Raw genomic sequence first — 18,129 nt, 5'->3', positions numbered from 1 at the left:
TACTCTTCGCCAAGTCCGCATACTCATCTGCAGCACTCCAAAGTTGATCCAAAGGAGCATACTTTGGATCTAAGAACTTCATCCGCAACAAATAGGGGTTTCCAGCCACGATTTCTCCGGCTTGTCAAAGTTCCTCCCGCGCATCTCTAATGACAGAGTGCATCTCCTTAGCCAAATCCAGCACCTTCTTCAGGCCGCCTTTGACTGATTCTCCTTCTCGAGAAGCTCATACCGGCCGGCGGTGTCCCTCAGCTCCACAGCCATCTCGGCTATCTTTTCTTTGCTACGGAGATGAGTAGCCTGTTCGGCTCTCAAGTCTTCGGCTGCCTTTAGGGCAGCGGCATTGCTAACCCGGGTTTGTTCCTTGGCTAGGGCAAGTTTCGCCCTCAGGGCCTCAATCGCTGCAGCTCCGCCTGCAGCCACATCATATCATATCAATATAACAACCTTCTTACAATTTCCTAAAAAAATAAGGAAATACGAGCGCATACTCTGTGACTTGTCAAATCTCTTGTTTACAAGCATGATGCCGGCGTCCACCACATCAATCTGTCGCCTCAATTCGGCGAATTCAGCGGTCTAGTCTACCGCCGGACCCTTAGCAACCTGCACATAAATACAGTGCAATCATTACCTAGGAGTGTAATCCTCCGTTTGCCGCCATGGGCTGGAAACCACAGTCTCAGGGGCTAATATCTATACAGAGCACATCTATTGCATGCGGTGCAACCAAAAATTACGTATTTCGTTGCTTACCTCAAAGCCTTTGAGCAAGCTTCTAAAAGCTTCATTTAACCCGCTTGTGGCAGAGGAAATTTTCTCCAACATCGTACCCATTAGTGTACGGTGATCCTCCGAGAGAGCAGCTTGCTCCAGGAGGCCCGTCAGTATGTTCGGCTGGGCACCGGACTCTCCCGGACCCTTCTCACTGCCCTCCACAGGAGCCGAACGCGCTGGGCTCGGGACGGCCGAAGTGTTAGCTTTTGGCCTCACTGGATCTGGACTCCTCCATGACGATAGCTCAGGGTCGCCTGCCCCATGGGGCGGAGAGGCAGGTGGGGTTTCACTCTCCATCATCTCCGGAAGAAAATCCCCCGAGGACAAACCCTGTTGAGACGAACTACTAGCCGGATTGCAAAAAATAGGTCCTGGTTATTACTCTTAGAGGAAAAGGCAATAAGCTTCTTGTTTATTAACTTACAACTCGGTGGAGGGCTGGCCCGTTAGCGGGCACGGTGCGGTAAGAACGCCCTTCGGGACAGGGCCCTTTGGTGAAGTTTTCTTCCCTTGTTTAGGCACCTCCGTTTCCAAGTCTTTGGAGGCGGCCCTCTTCTTCCCACGGGGGGAGGAAACCTTAGATTCACCTCCCTGATTGTCCTCCTCCGTGAAACATTAATTCCCCTGGTTTGGATGCACAATGTATGAAGCTCACTCTTGGCTTCTCCACTCCTCCCTTCATCTTTCCCCGATGGCACTTGACCTAGCGCCCGTTTAAGCATCCTGGCTATTGCCGGACCGGGCGAGCCTTCGGGAAGCGGGGTGGGACACCTGATTCTCCCGTCTTACTGAGCCAATCCTGGTTGTGGACAGTTTTTCAGAACAATGTTATGATAAATATAAACGAAGTGTTCGGTCACATGGTTACTTACTTGGGTATCTAGGCGGTTGCACCTCAGGCCCGCATCCTCGGTGGTATTCGGACACTTTATTCGTGGTCCAAAGAACAACTTATACATTCCTTCAAGCGTCATGCCAAAGATGTGTTGAATGGTTCGCGGGCCTTCTGGATTGAACTCCCACATCTGGAGAGGTCGACGTTTGCACGGCAGGGCCCGCCGAACTAGCATTACCTGGATTATTTTGACAAGACTAATATCCCTCTCAAGAAGCTCCCGAATGCGGCTCTACAACGTTGGTACATCGTTTGCAGACCCCCAGTCCAGTCCCACGTTGGCCACGACACCAGTTGAGGCGGAGGGCCCGAGCGGAAGGAGGGGGCGGCCGCCCACTTTGTGCCTCGGGGAGCTGTGATGTAAAACCACCTCCATTGCCACAAATCAGACACCTCCGGGAAAGAACCTTCTAGCCATGGAACATCGGTGTTTCTGCTTATTGCGGCACCCCCGCACTCCGCGTGTCGCCCCTCAATCTCCTTCGGCTTCACATTGAAGGTCTTGAGCCATAGGCCGAAGTGGGGGTGATGTGGAGGAAGGCTTCGCACACGACGATAAACAACGAGATGTGCAGGATGGAATCCGGAGCTAGATCATGAAAATCTAGCCTGTAATATAACATGAGCCCCCTCACGAAGGGATCAAGAGTAAAGCCCAAGCCTCGGAGGAAGTGAGAGACAAATACGATGCTCTCATTGGGTTCGGGAGTAGGGATGACCTGCCCTGCAACAGGAAGCATGTGCTTGACGTCGGCGGTCAGATACCCGGCCACCCTAAGCTTCACAATGTCCTCCTCTGTGACAGAGGAGGCCATCCACCGGCCCTGAAGGTCGGATCTGGACATGGTTGGAGATCCGAAGTGCTTAAGCTTGAGCTTTGGGTGTTGGAACTCGAAGTGCGGGAGGGCACAAGCGTGAATATAGAGGGATAGGCCTCGACCCCTCTATAAAGGGGATGAGTATCAAGTGTCCTCGGCGTAGCAGATTGGATTTATAAAGTATTATGCTCTCTACGGTGGTGCACGGAAATTATTTTGCAGAGCCGGACACGATCCTTGTGTTCACAATCTTCTTTGGAGTATTCGGAGATGGAACCCGCCTTGCAATGCCGAAGACAATCTGCACGCCAGACTCATCAGCATTGAAGCCTGGTTCAGGGGCTATTGAGGGAGTCATGGATAAGGGGGTATCCGGACAGCCGGACTATATACTTTGGCCGGACTGTTGGACTATGAAGATACAAGATTGAAGACTTTGTCCCATGTCCGGATGGGACTCTCCTTTGCGTGGAAGGCAAGCTTGGCGATCTAGATAATAGATCTCCTTCTCTATAACCGACTCTGTGTAACCCTAGCCCCCTCCGGTGTCTATATAAACCAAAGGGTTTGGTCCGTAGGACAGGACAACAATCATACCATAGGCTAGCTTCTAGGGTTTAGCCTCTACGGTCTCGTGGTAGATCAACTCTTGTAATACTCATATCATCAAGATCAATCAAGCAGGAAGTAGGGTATTACCTCCATCGAGAGGGCCCGAACCTGGGTAAACATCGTGTCCCTAGTCTCCTGTTACCATTAGCCTTAGACGCACAGTTCGGGACCCCCTACCCGAGATCCGCCGGTTTTGACACCGACAAGCACAAATAGATCGAAGATGATCCAAGTAGAACACTTTAAGTGGATCCATAACAATGGATTTTTAGCAAGCAAAGATGCAAATAAATAGAGGCACATGGAAATGTAAACAAAAAGACATGCGGGAAGAAGGCGAAGAAAAGGCAAATCTTTTCGAAAATCGTTTTAGAAGTTGGGGGAGAGGACAACGAGAGGCGAATCGCGAATAATGTAATGCAAGGGACAAGATTTTATGATGGGTACTTGGTATGGCTTGACCTGACATAGATCTTCTCAGCAACGGCACTAGAAATCCTTTTTGCTACCTCTTAAGCTTGCATTGGTTTTCCCTTGAAGACGAAAGGGTGATGCAGCAAAGTAGCGTAAGTATTTCCCTCAATTTTGAGAACCAAGGTATCAATCCAGTAGGAGACAACGCACAAGTCACCGAATACCTGCATAAACAATCAACAACTTGCACCCAACGTGATAAAGGGGTTGTCAATCCCTTCACGGTCACTTGCAAAAGTGAGATCTGATAGAGATAGATAAACAATAAAGTAAATATTTTTGGTATTTACTGTTTACAGATCGGAAACTATTAAGATGTAAATGAGATTAAATAATATGGAAAAGAGATTCAATATAATCGAATGGAGACCCGGGGCCATAGGTTTCACTAGTGGCTTCTCTCAAGATAGCAAATATTACGGTGGGTGAACAAATTACTGCCGAGCAATTGATAGAAAAGCGCATAGTTATGATGATATCTAAGCCAATGATTATGAACATAGGCATCACGTCCGTGTCAAGTAGACCGACTCCTTCTTGCATCTACTACTATTACTCCACACATTGACCGCTATCCAGCATGCATCTAGAGTATTAAGTTCATAAAGGATGGAGTAACGCATTAAGTAAGATGACATGATCTAGAGAAATTAACTCAAGCAATATGATGAAAACCCCATCTTTTTATCCTCGATGGCAACAATACAATATGTGCCTTGCTGCCCCTACTGTCACTGGGAAAGGACACCGCAAGATTGAACCCAAAGCTAAGCACTTCTCCCATTGCAAGAAAGATCAATCTAGTAGGACAAACTAAACCTATAATTCAAAGAGACTTGCAAAGATATCAAATCATGCATATAAGAATTCAGAGAAGAACCAAATAATATTCATAGATAATCTGGTCATAAACCCACAATTCATCGGATCTCGGCAAACACACCGCAAAAGAAATATTACATTGAATAGATCTCCAAGAACATCGAGGAGAACATGCTATTGAGAATCAAAGAGAGAGAAGAAGCCATCTAGCTTATAACTATGGACCCGAAGGTCTGTGGTAAACTACTCACGCTTCATCGAAGAGGTAATGGTGTTGATGTAGAAGCCCTCCATGATCGAATCCCCCTCCAGTAGGACGTCGGAAAAGGTCCCTAGATGGGATCTCATGGGGACAGAAGGTTGCGGCGGTGGAAAAGTGGTTTCGTGGCTCTCCTGGATGTTTTCAGGGTATAAGAGTATATATAGGCGAAGGAACTAGGGCACGGGAGCTACGAGGGGCCCACGAGGTAGGGGGTGTGCCCTACCCCCTGGGCGCGCCCTCCTGCCTCATGGCCACTGAGGGAGTCCTGGATTAGGGGGTATCCGGACAGACGGACTATGTACTTTGGCAGACTGTTGGACTATGAAGATACAAGATTGAAGACTTTGTCCCGTGTCCAGATGGGACTCTCGTTTGCGTGGACGGCAAGCTTGGTGATTTGGATGTTAGATCTCCTTCTCTGTAACCGACTCTGTGTAACCCTAGCCCCCCCCCCCCCCGATGTCTATATAAACCGGAGGGTTTAGTCCGTAGGGGAACGACAATCGTAATCATAGGCTAGCTCCTAGGGTTTAGCCTCTACGATCTTGTGGTAGATCAACTCTTGTAATACTCATATCATCAAGATCAATCAAGCAGGAAGTAGGGTATTACCTCCATTGAGAGGGACCGAACCTGGGTAAACATCGTGTCCCCGGTCTCCTATTACCATTAGCCTGAGACACACAGTTCGGGACCCCCTACCCAAGATCCGCCAGTTTTGACACCGACATTGGTGCTTTCATTGAGATGTCCTCTGTGTCGTCTCTATAAGGCTCGATGGCTCCTTCAATCATCAACAACAACACGGTCCAGGGTGAGACCTTTCTCCGCGGATAGATCTTCGTGTTCGGCGGCTTCGCACTGCAGGCCAATTCGTTTAGCCATCTGGAGCAGATCGACAGCTACACCCCTGGCCATCAGGTCAGGTTCGGAAACTTGAATTACACGGCTGATATCCGCAGAGACTTGATCTTCAACGGATTCGGTCCTACGCCAGGAGCGCCGAACAATCACGACGAGCACGACTTAGATCTGCTGTCGGCCATTATTCGGGATACACTAGTAGAAAAGGGGGCATCGGTCCCGGTTCGTAAGGGCCTTTAGTCCCGGTTCTTGAACCGGGACTAAAGGGTCGTGACTAATGCCTCCACCCTTTAGTCCTGGTTCTAACACGAACCGGGACTAAAGGCCCTCCACCTGGCCACTGCGAGCAGCCCAGGCAAGGGGGCCTTTGGTCCCGGTTGGTGACTTGAACCGGAACCAAAAGGCTTCCACTTGTCAGCAGCTGAGGTTTTTCTTTTTTTTAAAAAAGTGGCTGGTTTAGGGGTTTTGAGGGTTAATTTTAGGTTGTTATTAGCTAGCTAATAGAGAGAAGTGTCCTCTCTTATACTGCTATGTTCATTTCACCCGCTGATATATAATAACTCATGCATGCTCGCATCATACATCATCATATATAATAACAAGTCCTAATAATCATGCATCATCATACAACTTCTACTCGTTATTAATAACAAGTCATACGATCATCATCCTCATAGTCATCGAACCCAACCCTACATAATTGTTCTTAGCACATGATCATCAGTATCAGGTAGGACCTAAACACCCTTAAGGTAAAATAGCATAAAACAATATAGACCCTGAGTCTCCATTATGAAGAATGGAGATCATCCTGTCTCCAATTCTTGCGCTTCGCCTCCTTTTGCTTGCAAGAAGCTCCTTACGACTGTCCATACATTTTTTCCATTCTTTGATTTTCATGTCTCCACTTCTTTTAGAAATCCGGTATGGACAATTGAGATTCGTAGGACGACCTGGTTGTATGTTCAAGACATCAAGGCGACCGTGCGTATACATCAGATGAGGCACACAATCATTCGAGATTATCTATTGAAAAACATAGTAATAACTTCGTAGTTAGCAATGATGTACTAGTTTTAGAAGTATTTAAAAAAGATGCAAGGATGTCGTAGTAGTAAAAAAAATCTTACCAGGGTATCTCCATGGTAGTTACCGTAGTTCAACACGTGCACTAGTGGCACGTATTGACCATAATGTTGAGGAGTTCGATTGTAGACATTGTAATTCTCAAGATCAGTACAAAATGCGATCAGATGATTTTTCTCCTTATAAGTTAATTTGGAGCCATCGGTGTAGTGGGTTTTGTCTACCATTTTCCACACATTCTTTGAAGAATGAAAATAAGCTGCCAATGGAAACAAGTTGTCAACTATTTTGAAATAAACAATATAAATTACTTAATAACTATGTTAAGCTCACATAGGGGAAGAATTGGAGGTGTATCCACAAGGACCCAAATGCCCATATTGTCTTGCTGGATTGTAGGATCACCAAGATCCATGGTGACAAGCATACCCTCATCAAAACCATACATCTTGCAAAGTGCTTCCCAATTTTTGCAACCAAAATGGGTTACACTCTGAGCATTGTACAACTTTACTTGAAAATCCACACCATGATGGGTCCTTAGGAGAATTTTTTTGGTTTCCATACTTTCATGGTCTTCAAAACCCATCCTCTCCAAGACATAGCGTCTTGCATAGCATGGGATAAGCTAGACGAATTGGAAAAGATGAAAAATACACGTTAAAATAGTTGAAGTCGTGCTTAATTACGAAAAAAACTATTGTCGTCATTGTGTACCGTACGAACATCGAAGGTCTCCTCGAGCTTAATGCTGAAGCGTCGATCTTCGTCCAGCTCAATGAACCTGTCGCACATACCTCAGTCGTCGTGGCACCAGTCGCACTCCCCCGGGCGGTTTTCGTTGTCCGAGTACGACATTTCCGGCCTAAGTTCATAATTCAAATATTAAATATATGTACTAAAAAACCTAAATTAGATCATTATTATTAATCACGGGTTGACTATAGGTGATGGTACGTAGCTCCTCCTTTCATTCCCGAGTGCAATATTACAATAAATTGTCTAGCACACGGGAATGAAGGAGAAGCTACCCCCACGACGGCGTGGATGATGGAGGGGCTCCTAGATTTCTGCATAGAGTGCTCTTCAATTTTAGCATTCAAAGTAGGAGTACTTTTCCAATATGAGCATTCAATAAGCAAAACCAAATAGTAAAATAAAGTAGTATTCAAATTAGCATGCATTCAATTATAACCAAAAGTACATCATCTCTTGTGTCTGTACATTGTCGAATACTCCTCGAATACTATCATACATATAGCATCGCTAATTAATACATCTAGAACCGTAGCGCCCGACGGGTATCGTTGCGGGCGGTGGACACCCAAAGATAAGGAACGATCATAGGATCATAGCTCCAGTGAGATCCCTGAAGAACCTGCCAGGTATTGTCGAACCTTCCCTCCAACGCAACCATGTAGCGACGGACGTGCTCGTCCTCCTCGCTGACACGGTGATGTACCACCTTCGTGGTGTCCGGAAGCCTCGGCACCATCACTGGCCCACGCGACCGCCACCAAACAAGGATCGGGTCAACAACGGGCTGCCTCCTCACCAACCTACGTCCCCCAGAAGGTAGCACCTCCCAATACCAGCCCGGCGGAGCCCAGTTCCGAACATGGCCCTGATCAAGCATGCCTCCACCACCGCCGAGTCGACGACGACGAGGATGCGGGATAGGCATCGTCGACATCGATGCGGTAACTACTTCTATATATAGTTAAATAAAGTAGTTTTATTAATTAAATCAACTAGTTCAACTACTAAGCACTTACTATAAATAAATAAAGTAGTACTTATTAAAAATAAACTACTTTTATTAAGTACTACTTACTAAAAATAAACTGGTTTAACTATAGTTCTATTATTTTTCTAACTAATTTTCCTATACATACACAATAAATTGACAAAGAAAATACTATGAACAAAAAAATCATTAAAATTCTATGAACAAAATTAGAACAGAAAAAAATCATATAAATTCTATGAACAGAAAAAAATCATAAAAAAAATTGACATCTAAATTACTTACACAATATGAAAAAAATTGACATCTAAATTACTTACACAATATGAAAAAAAATTGACATCTAAATTACAACAGAAAAAAATCAAAAAAAATTGACATCTAAATTACAACAGAAAAAATCATAAAAAAATCTAACAGAAAAATCTATGAACTACACATCTAACAAAAAATCAATGAACTACAAAAAAATCATTAAAATTCTATGAACAAAATTAGAACAGAAAAAATCATAAAAATTCTATGAACAGAAAAACATCATAAAATTTTGACATCTAAATTACTTACACAATATGAAAAAAATTGACATCTAAATTACAACAGAAACAAATCATAAAAATTTGACATCTAAATTACAACAGAAAAAATCATAAAACAATCTAACACAATATGAACAAATTAATTGCACAATCTGAAAAAATATAACAAAATTGTTACACATCTAAATTACTACACATCTAACAAAAATAATTATTACACATCTAAATTACTACACATCTAACAAAATTATTACACATGTAAATTACTACACATCTAAGTTACTACACATCTAACAAAAAATCTATAAACTACAAAAAAAATCTAACTTACGGCGATGGCGACGGCGAGGTGCGGCGCGGGGCGGGCGGGGCGGTGACGGCGTTGGGGCGGGCGGGGCGGCGACGGCGTCGGGGCGGCGCGGGCCGGGGCGGCGCGGAGACGGTGACGGGGCGGCGTGGGACGGAGAAGAGATTGAACTGGGGATGGGCGGTTCTGAAATTTTCCTAAGTGCTACTTATATAGCAAAGGCATTGGTCCCGGTTTGTGGCACCAACCGGGACCAATGCCACCCTTTAGTCCCGGTTGGTACCTCCAACCGGGACCAAAGGCCTCTTTTCAGCAGCCCAAAGGGCGGGAAGCAGAAGCATTTGGTCCCGGTTGGAGGCTCCAACCGGGACTAAAAGGGGGGCATTGGTACCGGTTGGTTCCACGAACCGGTACCAATGCACCCCTTTAGTTCCGGTTCGTGCCACCAACCGGGACTAATGGGCTGCCTTCGGTCCCGGTTCGTCCCACCAACTGGGACCAATGGTGGTGGGCCAGGAGCGAGGCCCATTGGTCCCGGTTCGTCCAACCAACCGGGACCAAAAGGTCCAGACGAACCGGGACCAATGGCCCACGTGGCCCGGCCGGCCCCCGGGGCTCACGAATCGGGTCCAATGTAACCATTGGTCCCGGTTCTGGATTGAACCGGGACTAATGGGCTGGCCCGGCCTGGACCAATGCCCCCTTTTCTACTACAGATATCGCACCTGCATCAGCTTCGGACCTGGATCCGGGGCAGATCGCGTCGTCCGAGGACGTGTGGGTGGACCCGCCATGGAGGCCGCACACCTTTCGGCGGTAGAGCCGAACACTGATTCCACCATTAAGAAAATCTGTGTCACCGGACCCCTGGACTTGTGTTTGGATGTGGGTTCCGAATTGCGTGCGTCTGGGCCCGTCGAGTCCGATTGGGCTTCGGTAATGGAGTTCACCGCTGGGATATCTTTCAGCACTCCCCCTTCGGTGACGTACTGAATTCATTAAAGTCTCTCTCTTTATCAGGAGAATCTTGGCCGAACTATGTCCGGCTTGAGTGGGAAGCAGGCGACGAAATTCGTTACCCACCCACCACCCACTTCATTGCCACTGTCGATGATTTAACCGACCTGCTTAACTTCGACTCCGAGGACATCGACGGTATGGACGACGATGCAGGAAAAGTATAGTAACCACCACCCATAGGGCGCTCGACAGCCACCTCCTCATATGATATATATATGGTGGACACTCCCAAAGAAAACAATGGCGATGAGTCAATAAAGGATAATCCCTTAGGGAAGCAATCAAAGAATGGGCATCATCGGCGCCGCTCTAAGCCCCGCCACAGCAATACCGGCACATGAGATGAAAACAATCCGGATGGTGCCGAAGAGGAATACATTCCCGATCAGCCTACCTTCAAGCAGGCCGAACAGGAATGCAGGCAGGATAGCCCAGATGAACAGGCGATAGACAAATACTAGGAGGATGGATATTATATGCCTCCCTCCAAGGACGAGGTGAGCCTCGGCGACAATGAATTCGGCATGCCTGAGGAGCCCATAGAGCAGGAGCGCTTCAAGCGCCAACTTATAGCCACTGCAAGAAGCCTGGAAAAGAAGCAGCAGCAGCTCGAGGCTGATCAAGATCTGCTCACAGATAGATGGACCAAGGTCCTGGGGGCCGAGGAATACGGACTTGAGCGCCCCACCAAAGGCTATCCAAAGCACAAGTTGCTACCTCAACTCGGGGAGGAGGCCGTAGAGCCTACACTACCAGCACATGATGAGGCTGACCGGCCACCTCGTGGCCGAGATAAAATGGCGCATCAGCCCGAATACCAGCCCGCACCCCTACGCCAATTCACTACGGCCCGGGGCAACACGCAGGACCTGCGAGAGATATTGGAAAACAAAGCAGGACAGCCAAGATCGATCTACGGATCACGGAGGCGCACCTCAATACATGACGATGGCCGTCATGCCGGATACACTAACAACAAGTCTGGTCGGGCCGAACATAACCGGCTAGACTTAGTCGCACTGTGCAGCGACATAGCCCGGCACAGAGGCGCCGCACACCCCCTCTGCTTCACTGATGAAGTAATGGATCACGAGTTCCCAGAAGGGTTTAAACCCACAAACATTGAATCATACGATGGCACAACAGACCACGCGGTATGGATAGAAGACTTCCTTCTCCACATTCACATGGCCCGCGGTGATGACCTACACGCCATCAAGTATCTTCCCCTTAAGCTCAAAGGACCGGCCCGACACTGGCTGAATAGCCTGCCGGCAAACTCCATTGGCAGTTGGGAAAACCTGGAGGACGTGTTCCTCGACAACTTCCAAGGCACCTACGTGCGACCACCGGATGCTGATGACATAAGTCACATTACCCAACAGCCCGGAGAGTCAGCCAGGAAATTTTGGACTCGGTTCCTAACTAAAAAGAACCAAATTGTCGATTGTCCATACGCCGAAGCCCTGGTGGCCTTTAAGCATAATATCCACGACGGGTGGCTCGCCCGACACGTCGGCCAAGAAAAACCGAAGTCCATGGTGGCCCTCACGACACTCATGACCCGCTTTTGCGCGGGCGAGGACAGCTGGCTGGCTCGTAGTAGCACCACGCCAAGAAATTCCAGAACTTCAGCTGTCCGCGACAGTAACGGCAAGCCACGATGCAATAGGCATAAGCGTTGTAACAATGGCGACAACACCGAAGACACGACAGTCAATGCCAGATTCTGCGGCTCAAAATCCGGTCAGCGGAAAAAGCCGTTCAAAAGGAAAAACCCGGGATCGTCCAGTCTAGACCGCATACTTGACTGCTCGTGCCAAATTCACGGCATCCCTGATAAGCCAGCCAACTACACTAACAGAGATTGCTGGGTGTTCAAACAGGCTGGCAAGCTAAATACCGAAGACAAGGACAAGGGGCTGCACAACGACGACGAGGAGCCCCAGCGTCCGAACACTGGGGCACAAAAGAAATTTCCTCCCCAGGTAAAAACGGTAAACATGATCTATGCCACCCACATTCCCAAACGGGAACGAAAGCATGCCATGAGGGACGTCTACGCGATGGAGCCAGTCGCCCCAAAGTTCAACCCATGGTCATCTTGTCCCATCACTTTCGTTCGTAGGGACCACCCTACCAGCATCCATCATGACGGTTCAACCGCATTGGTCCTCGACCCAATCATCATGGATTCCACCTCACGCAAGTCCTTATGGACGGTTGCAGCAGCCTGAACCTGCTTTATCAGGACACAGCGCGCAAAATGGGCATTGATCCCTCAAGGATCAAACCCACCAAAACCACCTTCAAAGGTGTAATTCCAGGAGTAGAGGCCCGTTGTACGGGCTCAATAACACTGGAAGTGGTATTCGGATCTCAGGATAACTTCCGAAGCGAGGAGTTAATCTTTGACATCGTCCCTTTCCGTAGTGGCTATCATGCACTACTGGGACGAACCGCGTTCCCTCGATTCAATGCGGTACCACACTATGCATACCTCAAGATCAAAATGCCAGGGCCTCGAGGGGTTATAACAGTCAATGGAAACACAGACCGCTCTCTCCATACGGAAGAACACACTACGGCCAGCAGAAGTACAAAGCAGCCTTCTTCGGCAGACCGCGAATTCGGCAATGACAACCTCGAACACCATCAAGCGAGTCCGGAGCACCCTGCAACAGGACCATCAGGCAGGCCAAGAGCATGATTAGCAATCCGGCCTGCGCCCCAGCCCCGTTCAGGCGGCATTTGTGCAGCGCGTACACAATCATGCACTCAAAATACCATGGGTATAGGCGGAGGCGCGATGATGAGGTGGTCCACAGTACGGTTCAACCGCCACGAGGCCCGCATACCTTTGTAACTTCCTTTTTCTTTCAGGACCCCACTGTTGGGCAACCCCTTTAGAGAACCTGATCATCGGACTCATCACCGGAGGGAAAACCAAGGAGGCAAGAGGCTTCGCGCACAAGGGAATACCCAGGTGGTCTCTGATTAACGATCGTTATACCTGTTTTACATACCCGCATGCGGCCAGCCCTTGGACAGGACAGGTCAAATAGTCCTATTTTTGCTTCAACGCATTAATTGTACACATACGCTTTGACATATTATTTAAATAACATCGGGAAACAATATACAACGTCAGCTTGTTGTTTCTATCTTCATGTATTCCCTTAAATGTTTATTTAATATTGCATCTGCACACTTTGGTACATTTAGTTTGCCAGGGGCTTCTTATCGTGCCCCATAATATGGCAAGATAAGTCCGAACACTTTCGACAGTGCGGCACCCCGAACTTATAGCATTATATGCATCAGCTCTGAATCATGTCTTGGGTCAATAGTTGGGTTAGCCCGACTCCCTTGTTTTGGTACCTTACGTTCCGTTATATTGGCTAAGGTAGCGCAGGGAGAACTACTGCGATTGTGTCCCGGTTCTTCCGGATGAGCACCTCAATAGAGAAAGCCGAAAACTGACTGTCATGATGCAGCCAGAACTGGTCGCTGTTCGAGAGGTTTAAAATCCTTAAAGATTTTTCCACTTCAGGCGAGGAATCGACCTTGTCCAATTTAGGCGTGTATAGCGCCCCAATTCGGCTTTCCGGATATAAGGGGCTGCACCGAAATTTAAAATTGTAGACTTCTATGGCTAAGTGAGAGTTATAAAGCCGCATAGTCCGATTTCCTTGTTCGTTGCACTGAACACCTCCTTAAAGGACCAAAAATTTGGATAAAGAGTGTTCGGGTTTTCCATGAACACCCCAATACTAGTTACACGGGGGTAGATCGACGACTGGCCTACTTTCAGAAATTTATAAACAGCCGCACAGAAGGTAATATTTAAATCAACAAAGCGTCATATAAACGCAAACAAACTCGTTTTCAGATTGCATGAGTACATTCACTCAAAGATTATGTACTTGGTACATTCATCGGCCACAAGGCGAGCACCTTTCATAACGCCATCATAATATTTCTCGGGGTAGTGATGCGCCTTACCCTTCGGCGGTCCTTCCTTCACCAGCTTCTTCGCATCCAGTTTGGCCCAATGCATCTTCGCACGGGCAAAGGCCCGGCGGGCACCCTCAATACAAACGGATTGTTTGATAACTTCAAGCCGCAGACAGACATTTACCATCCGCTTTATAAGGCCAAAGTAGTTGTCGGGCAGGGTCTCGCCAGGCCACATCTGGACTATGAGGCCCTTCATGGCCAGTTTGGCCGCCTTGTGGAGTTCGACCAATTGCCTCAGTTGGTCACTCAAGGGCATCGGGTGTTTGGCTCCGGCATACTGGGACCAAATCAACTTCTCTGTTGAGCTCCCTTCTTCAGCATGATAGAACTCCGCGGCATCCGATATGCTGCGTGGCAGATCTGCGAATGCCCCTGGAGAGCTCCGAATTCGGTTAAGTAAAAGAAATGTCTCCTCCACATGCTTGCTTTGCATAATGAATTCCTTAACCGCCTCTATCTTCTTGGCCGCCTGGATTTCCTGGAGGGCCTTTTGGGCTTGAGCCTTGGCGTCCTTCGCACTATCAAGGGCTTTGGCAAGCTTGGATGCTTGCGTCTTGAAGTCATGCTCGAAGGACTCGAACCTCTTGCTGAACTCCTGGAGCTCTTGCTGTACCTCTCCCACCCGAGCATCTTGCTTTTCATGCTCGGTGCGCTCCATGGCCGCTTTGTCTTCGGCCTCGGATAGCGATTTCTTCAGGGCCGCCACTTCGGTCGTGGCCCCTATTAAAAATCATGATGCTTTTTGTTAGCATCACCAATTTTTCTCCTCTATATGACACACGGACGGGGTATCACTTACCTTTGTTCTCTTCAAGCTGCCTCTTCGTGAGGTTGAGCTCTTCCTCGGCCTGCTTCAGGTCCCACTTGAGTCCATCGACCTCCGCCGTACAGGTGGCAGCGGCCAGCAGCAACACATGCTTATTCACATAAGACATTCATTGTTAGACTCCTGTGGATTACAAATTGACCCTCCGTTTGGATTTTCTTTCCGAACACCAAATAGAGTATCAGGGGCTACTGTCTATTAGGTGATATTTTCTCACACTTTTCATTACTTACCTCAAAGCCCGTTAGGAGGCTGGTACAGGCTTCAGCCAATCCACTTTTGGCGTATCGGACCTTCTCAATTACCGTACTCATAAGAGTACGGTGCTCTTCATCAATGGAAGTGCTGCGAAGCACTTCCAGCAACTGATCCAATGCCTCTGGCTGGACGGAGGTCATTGGCACGGCCGGCTCGCCCTGCTTAGTGAGGGGCTGCCTACGTGATTCTGGAACCTTTGGAGGCTCCGGCGTGATAACCGGCCGGGAGCCAGACTTGTTCTGGCTCCCATCTGCATAATCCATGGGGACCTTGCCCCCCATGTACTCGGTGTCCGGGGTTTCCCCCTGGGGCATCTCCAGAACCGTCGCCCTGGCCCTAGTATCCTTTGGGACAACACCTCGATGTCGTCCGCAGGTCATGGGGAGGTGGCCGTCGGGAGTGAATCGCTATTCATCTTCGATTCCCTCAAGGACTCATCCGAACAAGATACCCCAAGATGGGACCTAGCCGGACTGCATATACGTGTTCGACGTTATTACCAACTATGGAGTTAAGTCGCACAAAAAATATTACTGAGTGCGGGTACTTACGATCTCACTAGGGGCTTGCCCCTGGGCAGCCACTCCTCCTCGCTGTAGGCGTCCATAGTGGAGTTATCCAAAAGGGCCCCTTTACCTTCTTCAGCGTCATGGCCTCCCCCTGTGGGGCGGCCTTTCTTTTCTTCTCCTCCCCAATGCGGGGAGGGGGAATTTCTTCATGTTTCCCCCCGTCTCCGTGGGAGGAATCTGCCTCGTCCTCCCCGGACGACGAGTCTATTACGGCCTTGCACCGGAGACCCTTCCTGGTCCCCGCGGCCGCTTTCTTGGACCCTTCGGCCTCCCCGGATAGGGCGGCCTTTTTCCTCTTCTTCTCCTCCCCTTCGTGGGAGGAGTGCGCCTTGCTGTCTTCGAACGAGGCGTCTGGCGCAACCTTGAGCCGGAGACCCTTCCTGGTCCATGTGGCCTTCTTTTTGGCCTTCTTCTCCGGCACCTTGTAAGGCGCCGGAACCAGCATCTCCGTCAGGAGTGCAGTTGCTGGATCTTCCGGCAACGGAGCAGGACAGTCGATCCGCTCCACCGTCACCACGTACTCCTGTTTTGGATAAAAGCACGGTGACTTAAAATCCTCCCACGAACATGCTGGGAAAAGTACATCTTATGATGATTCCGGGAACTTACCGGATTGGTGGGACGCGTGGTGCTTAGTCCGCGGTCCTCGGAAGTGGGAGGATGTACTTCGGTGGTCTTGAACAGCACCTTCCAGACGTCCTTATGCATCATGTCAAAAAGCTCGCGCAGCGTCTGGTGTTCGGCCGGATCGAACTCCCACATATTGAATTCCCGTCTTTGGCACGGAAGGATCCGGCGGGTAAGCATGACCTGGATCACATTGACGAGCTTGATCTTCTTCTCTATCATGTTCTTGATGCAGTTCTGCAGTCCGGTCAGCTCCGCGATTTCGCCCCGGGCCAGGCCCTTCTTTTCCCAGGAGGTGAGCCGCAGGGGGGGTCCCGATCGAAATTTGGGGGCCGCCGCTCAGTTGGTGTCGCGTGGCTCGGTGATTTAGAACCACCCTGATTGCCACCCTTTCACGGTCTCCACAAAGGAGCCGTCAAGCCATGTAACGTTGGGCATTCTGCCCACCATGGCGCCTCCGCACTCCGCCTGCTGGCCGCTCACGATCTTTGGCTTCACAGAGAAGATTTTCAGCCACATGCCGAAGTGGGGCTTGATGCGGAGGAAAGCCTCGCACATGAAGATGAACGCCGAGATGTTGAGGATGAAATTTGGGGCTAGATCATGAAAATCTAGCCCATAGTAAAACATTAGCTCGCGAACGAACGGGTGAAGTGGAAATCCTAGTCCACGGACGAAATGAGAGAGGAACACTACTCTCTCCCAAGACTTTGAAGTGGGGGTGATTTGTCCCTCTGCTAGCAGCCTGTGCGCGATGTTTGCGGCCAGGTATCTGGCCGCCTGAAGCTTGGTAATGTCCTCCTCCATGATGGAGGAGGCCATCCACTTGCCTCCCGCTCCGGACATGCTACGAATGGTCCTACGGAGAAGGTGAGAACTTGGGCGCTGGGGCTCGAGAGTGCGAGAATGGATGAGCAAAGGAGGAATAAGGCGTTGGTAAGAATGGGGGATCCTTGTCCCTTTATAGAGGCGGCGAAAACTGTGCGCCTCCGCACTTTCCTGTTAAAATCGCTTATTTTCCAAGCGTCGCATTAAATGACACGGTTGGGTTACCCGTACCCCTATTAATGAGAATCCCGTGATAAGGGGGCATGATCTCTGCTTCGACAAGACGTGCCGAGGAAACCGCCTCCCAGTATGTGCGGTGGTTGGCTGTGAGGAAACGGCTCGAATAATGACTCGGCCATGATGTAATGTCACGTTGACAGCAAATTAGATTTGTGGAGTATTGTTCTCTCTGCGGTGGTACGTGAAATTTGTCTTGCAGATCTGGACACGATCCTTGTGTTCGGAATTTATCTTGAGGTATTCGGAGATGGAACCCGCCTTGCAATGCTGAAGACAATCTGCGCGCCGGACTCATCGTCATTGAAGCCTGGTTTAGGGGCTACTGAAGGAGTCCTGGATTAGGGGGTATCCGGACAGCTGGACTATATACTTTGGCCGGACTGTTGGACTATGAAGATACAAGATTGAGGACTTCGTCCCGTGTCCGGATGGGACTCTCCTTTGCGTGGAAGGCAAGCTTGGCAATTTGGATGTTAGATCTCCTTCTCTATGACCGACTCTGTGTAACCCTAGCCCCCCCCCCAACCCGATGTTTATA

General features: G+C 48.8%; 1 pseudogene; it reads right to left on the bottom strand.

The window, feature by feature from the left end:
- LOC123139397 (flotillin-like protein 2) overlaps positions 1–15,641 on the bottom strand; it is a 196,065-nt pseudogene extending 180,424 nt beyond the window's left edge.
- Between the last annotated feature and the right edge of the window lie 2,488 nt (positions 15,642–18,129).

This window comes from Triticum aestivum, chromosome 6B (assembly GCF_018294505.1).
Source record: "Triticum aestivum cultivar Chinese Spring chromosome 6B, IWGSC CS RefSeq v2.1, whole genome shotgun sequence".
Classification (NCBI taxonomy): Eukaryota; Viridiplantae; Streptophyta; class Magnoliopsida; order Poales; family Poaceae; genus Triticum; species Triticum aestivum.
This window is presented reverse-complemented; position numbering and strand designations above follow the sequence as displayed.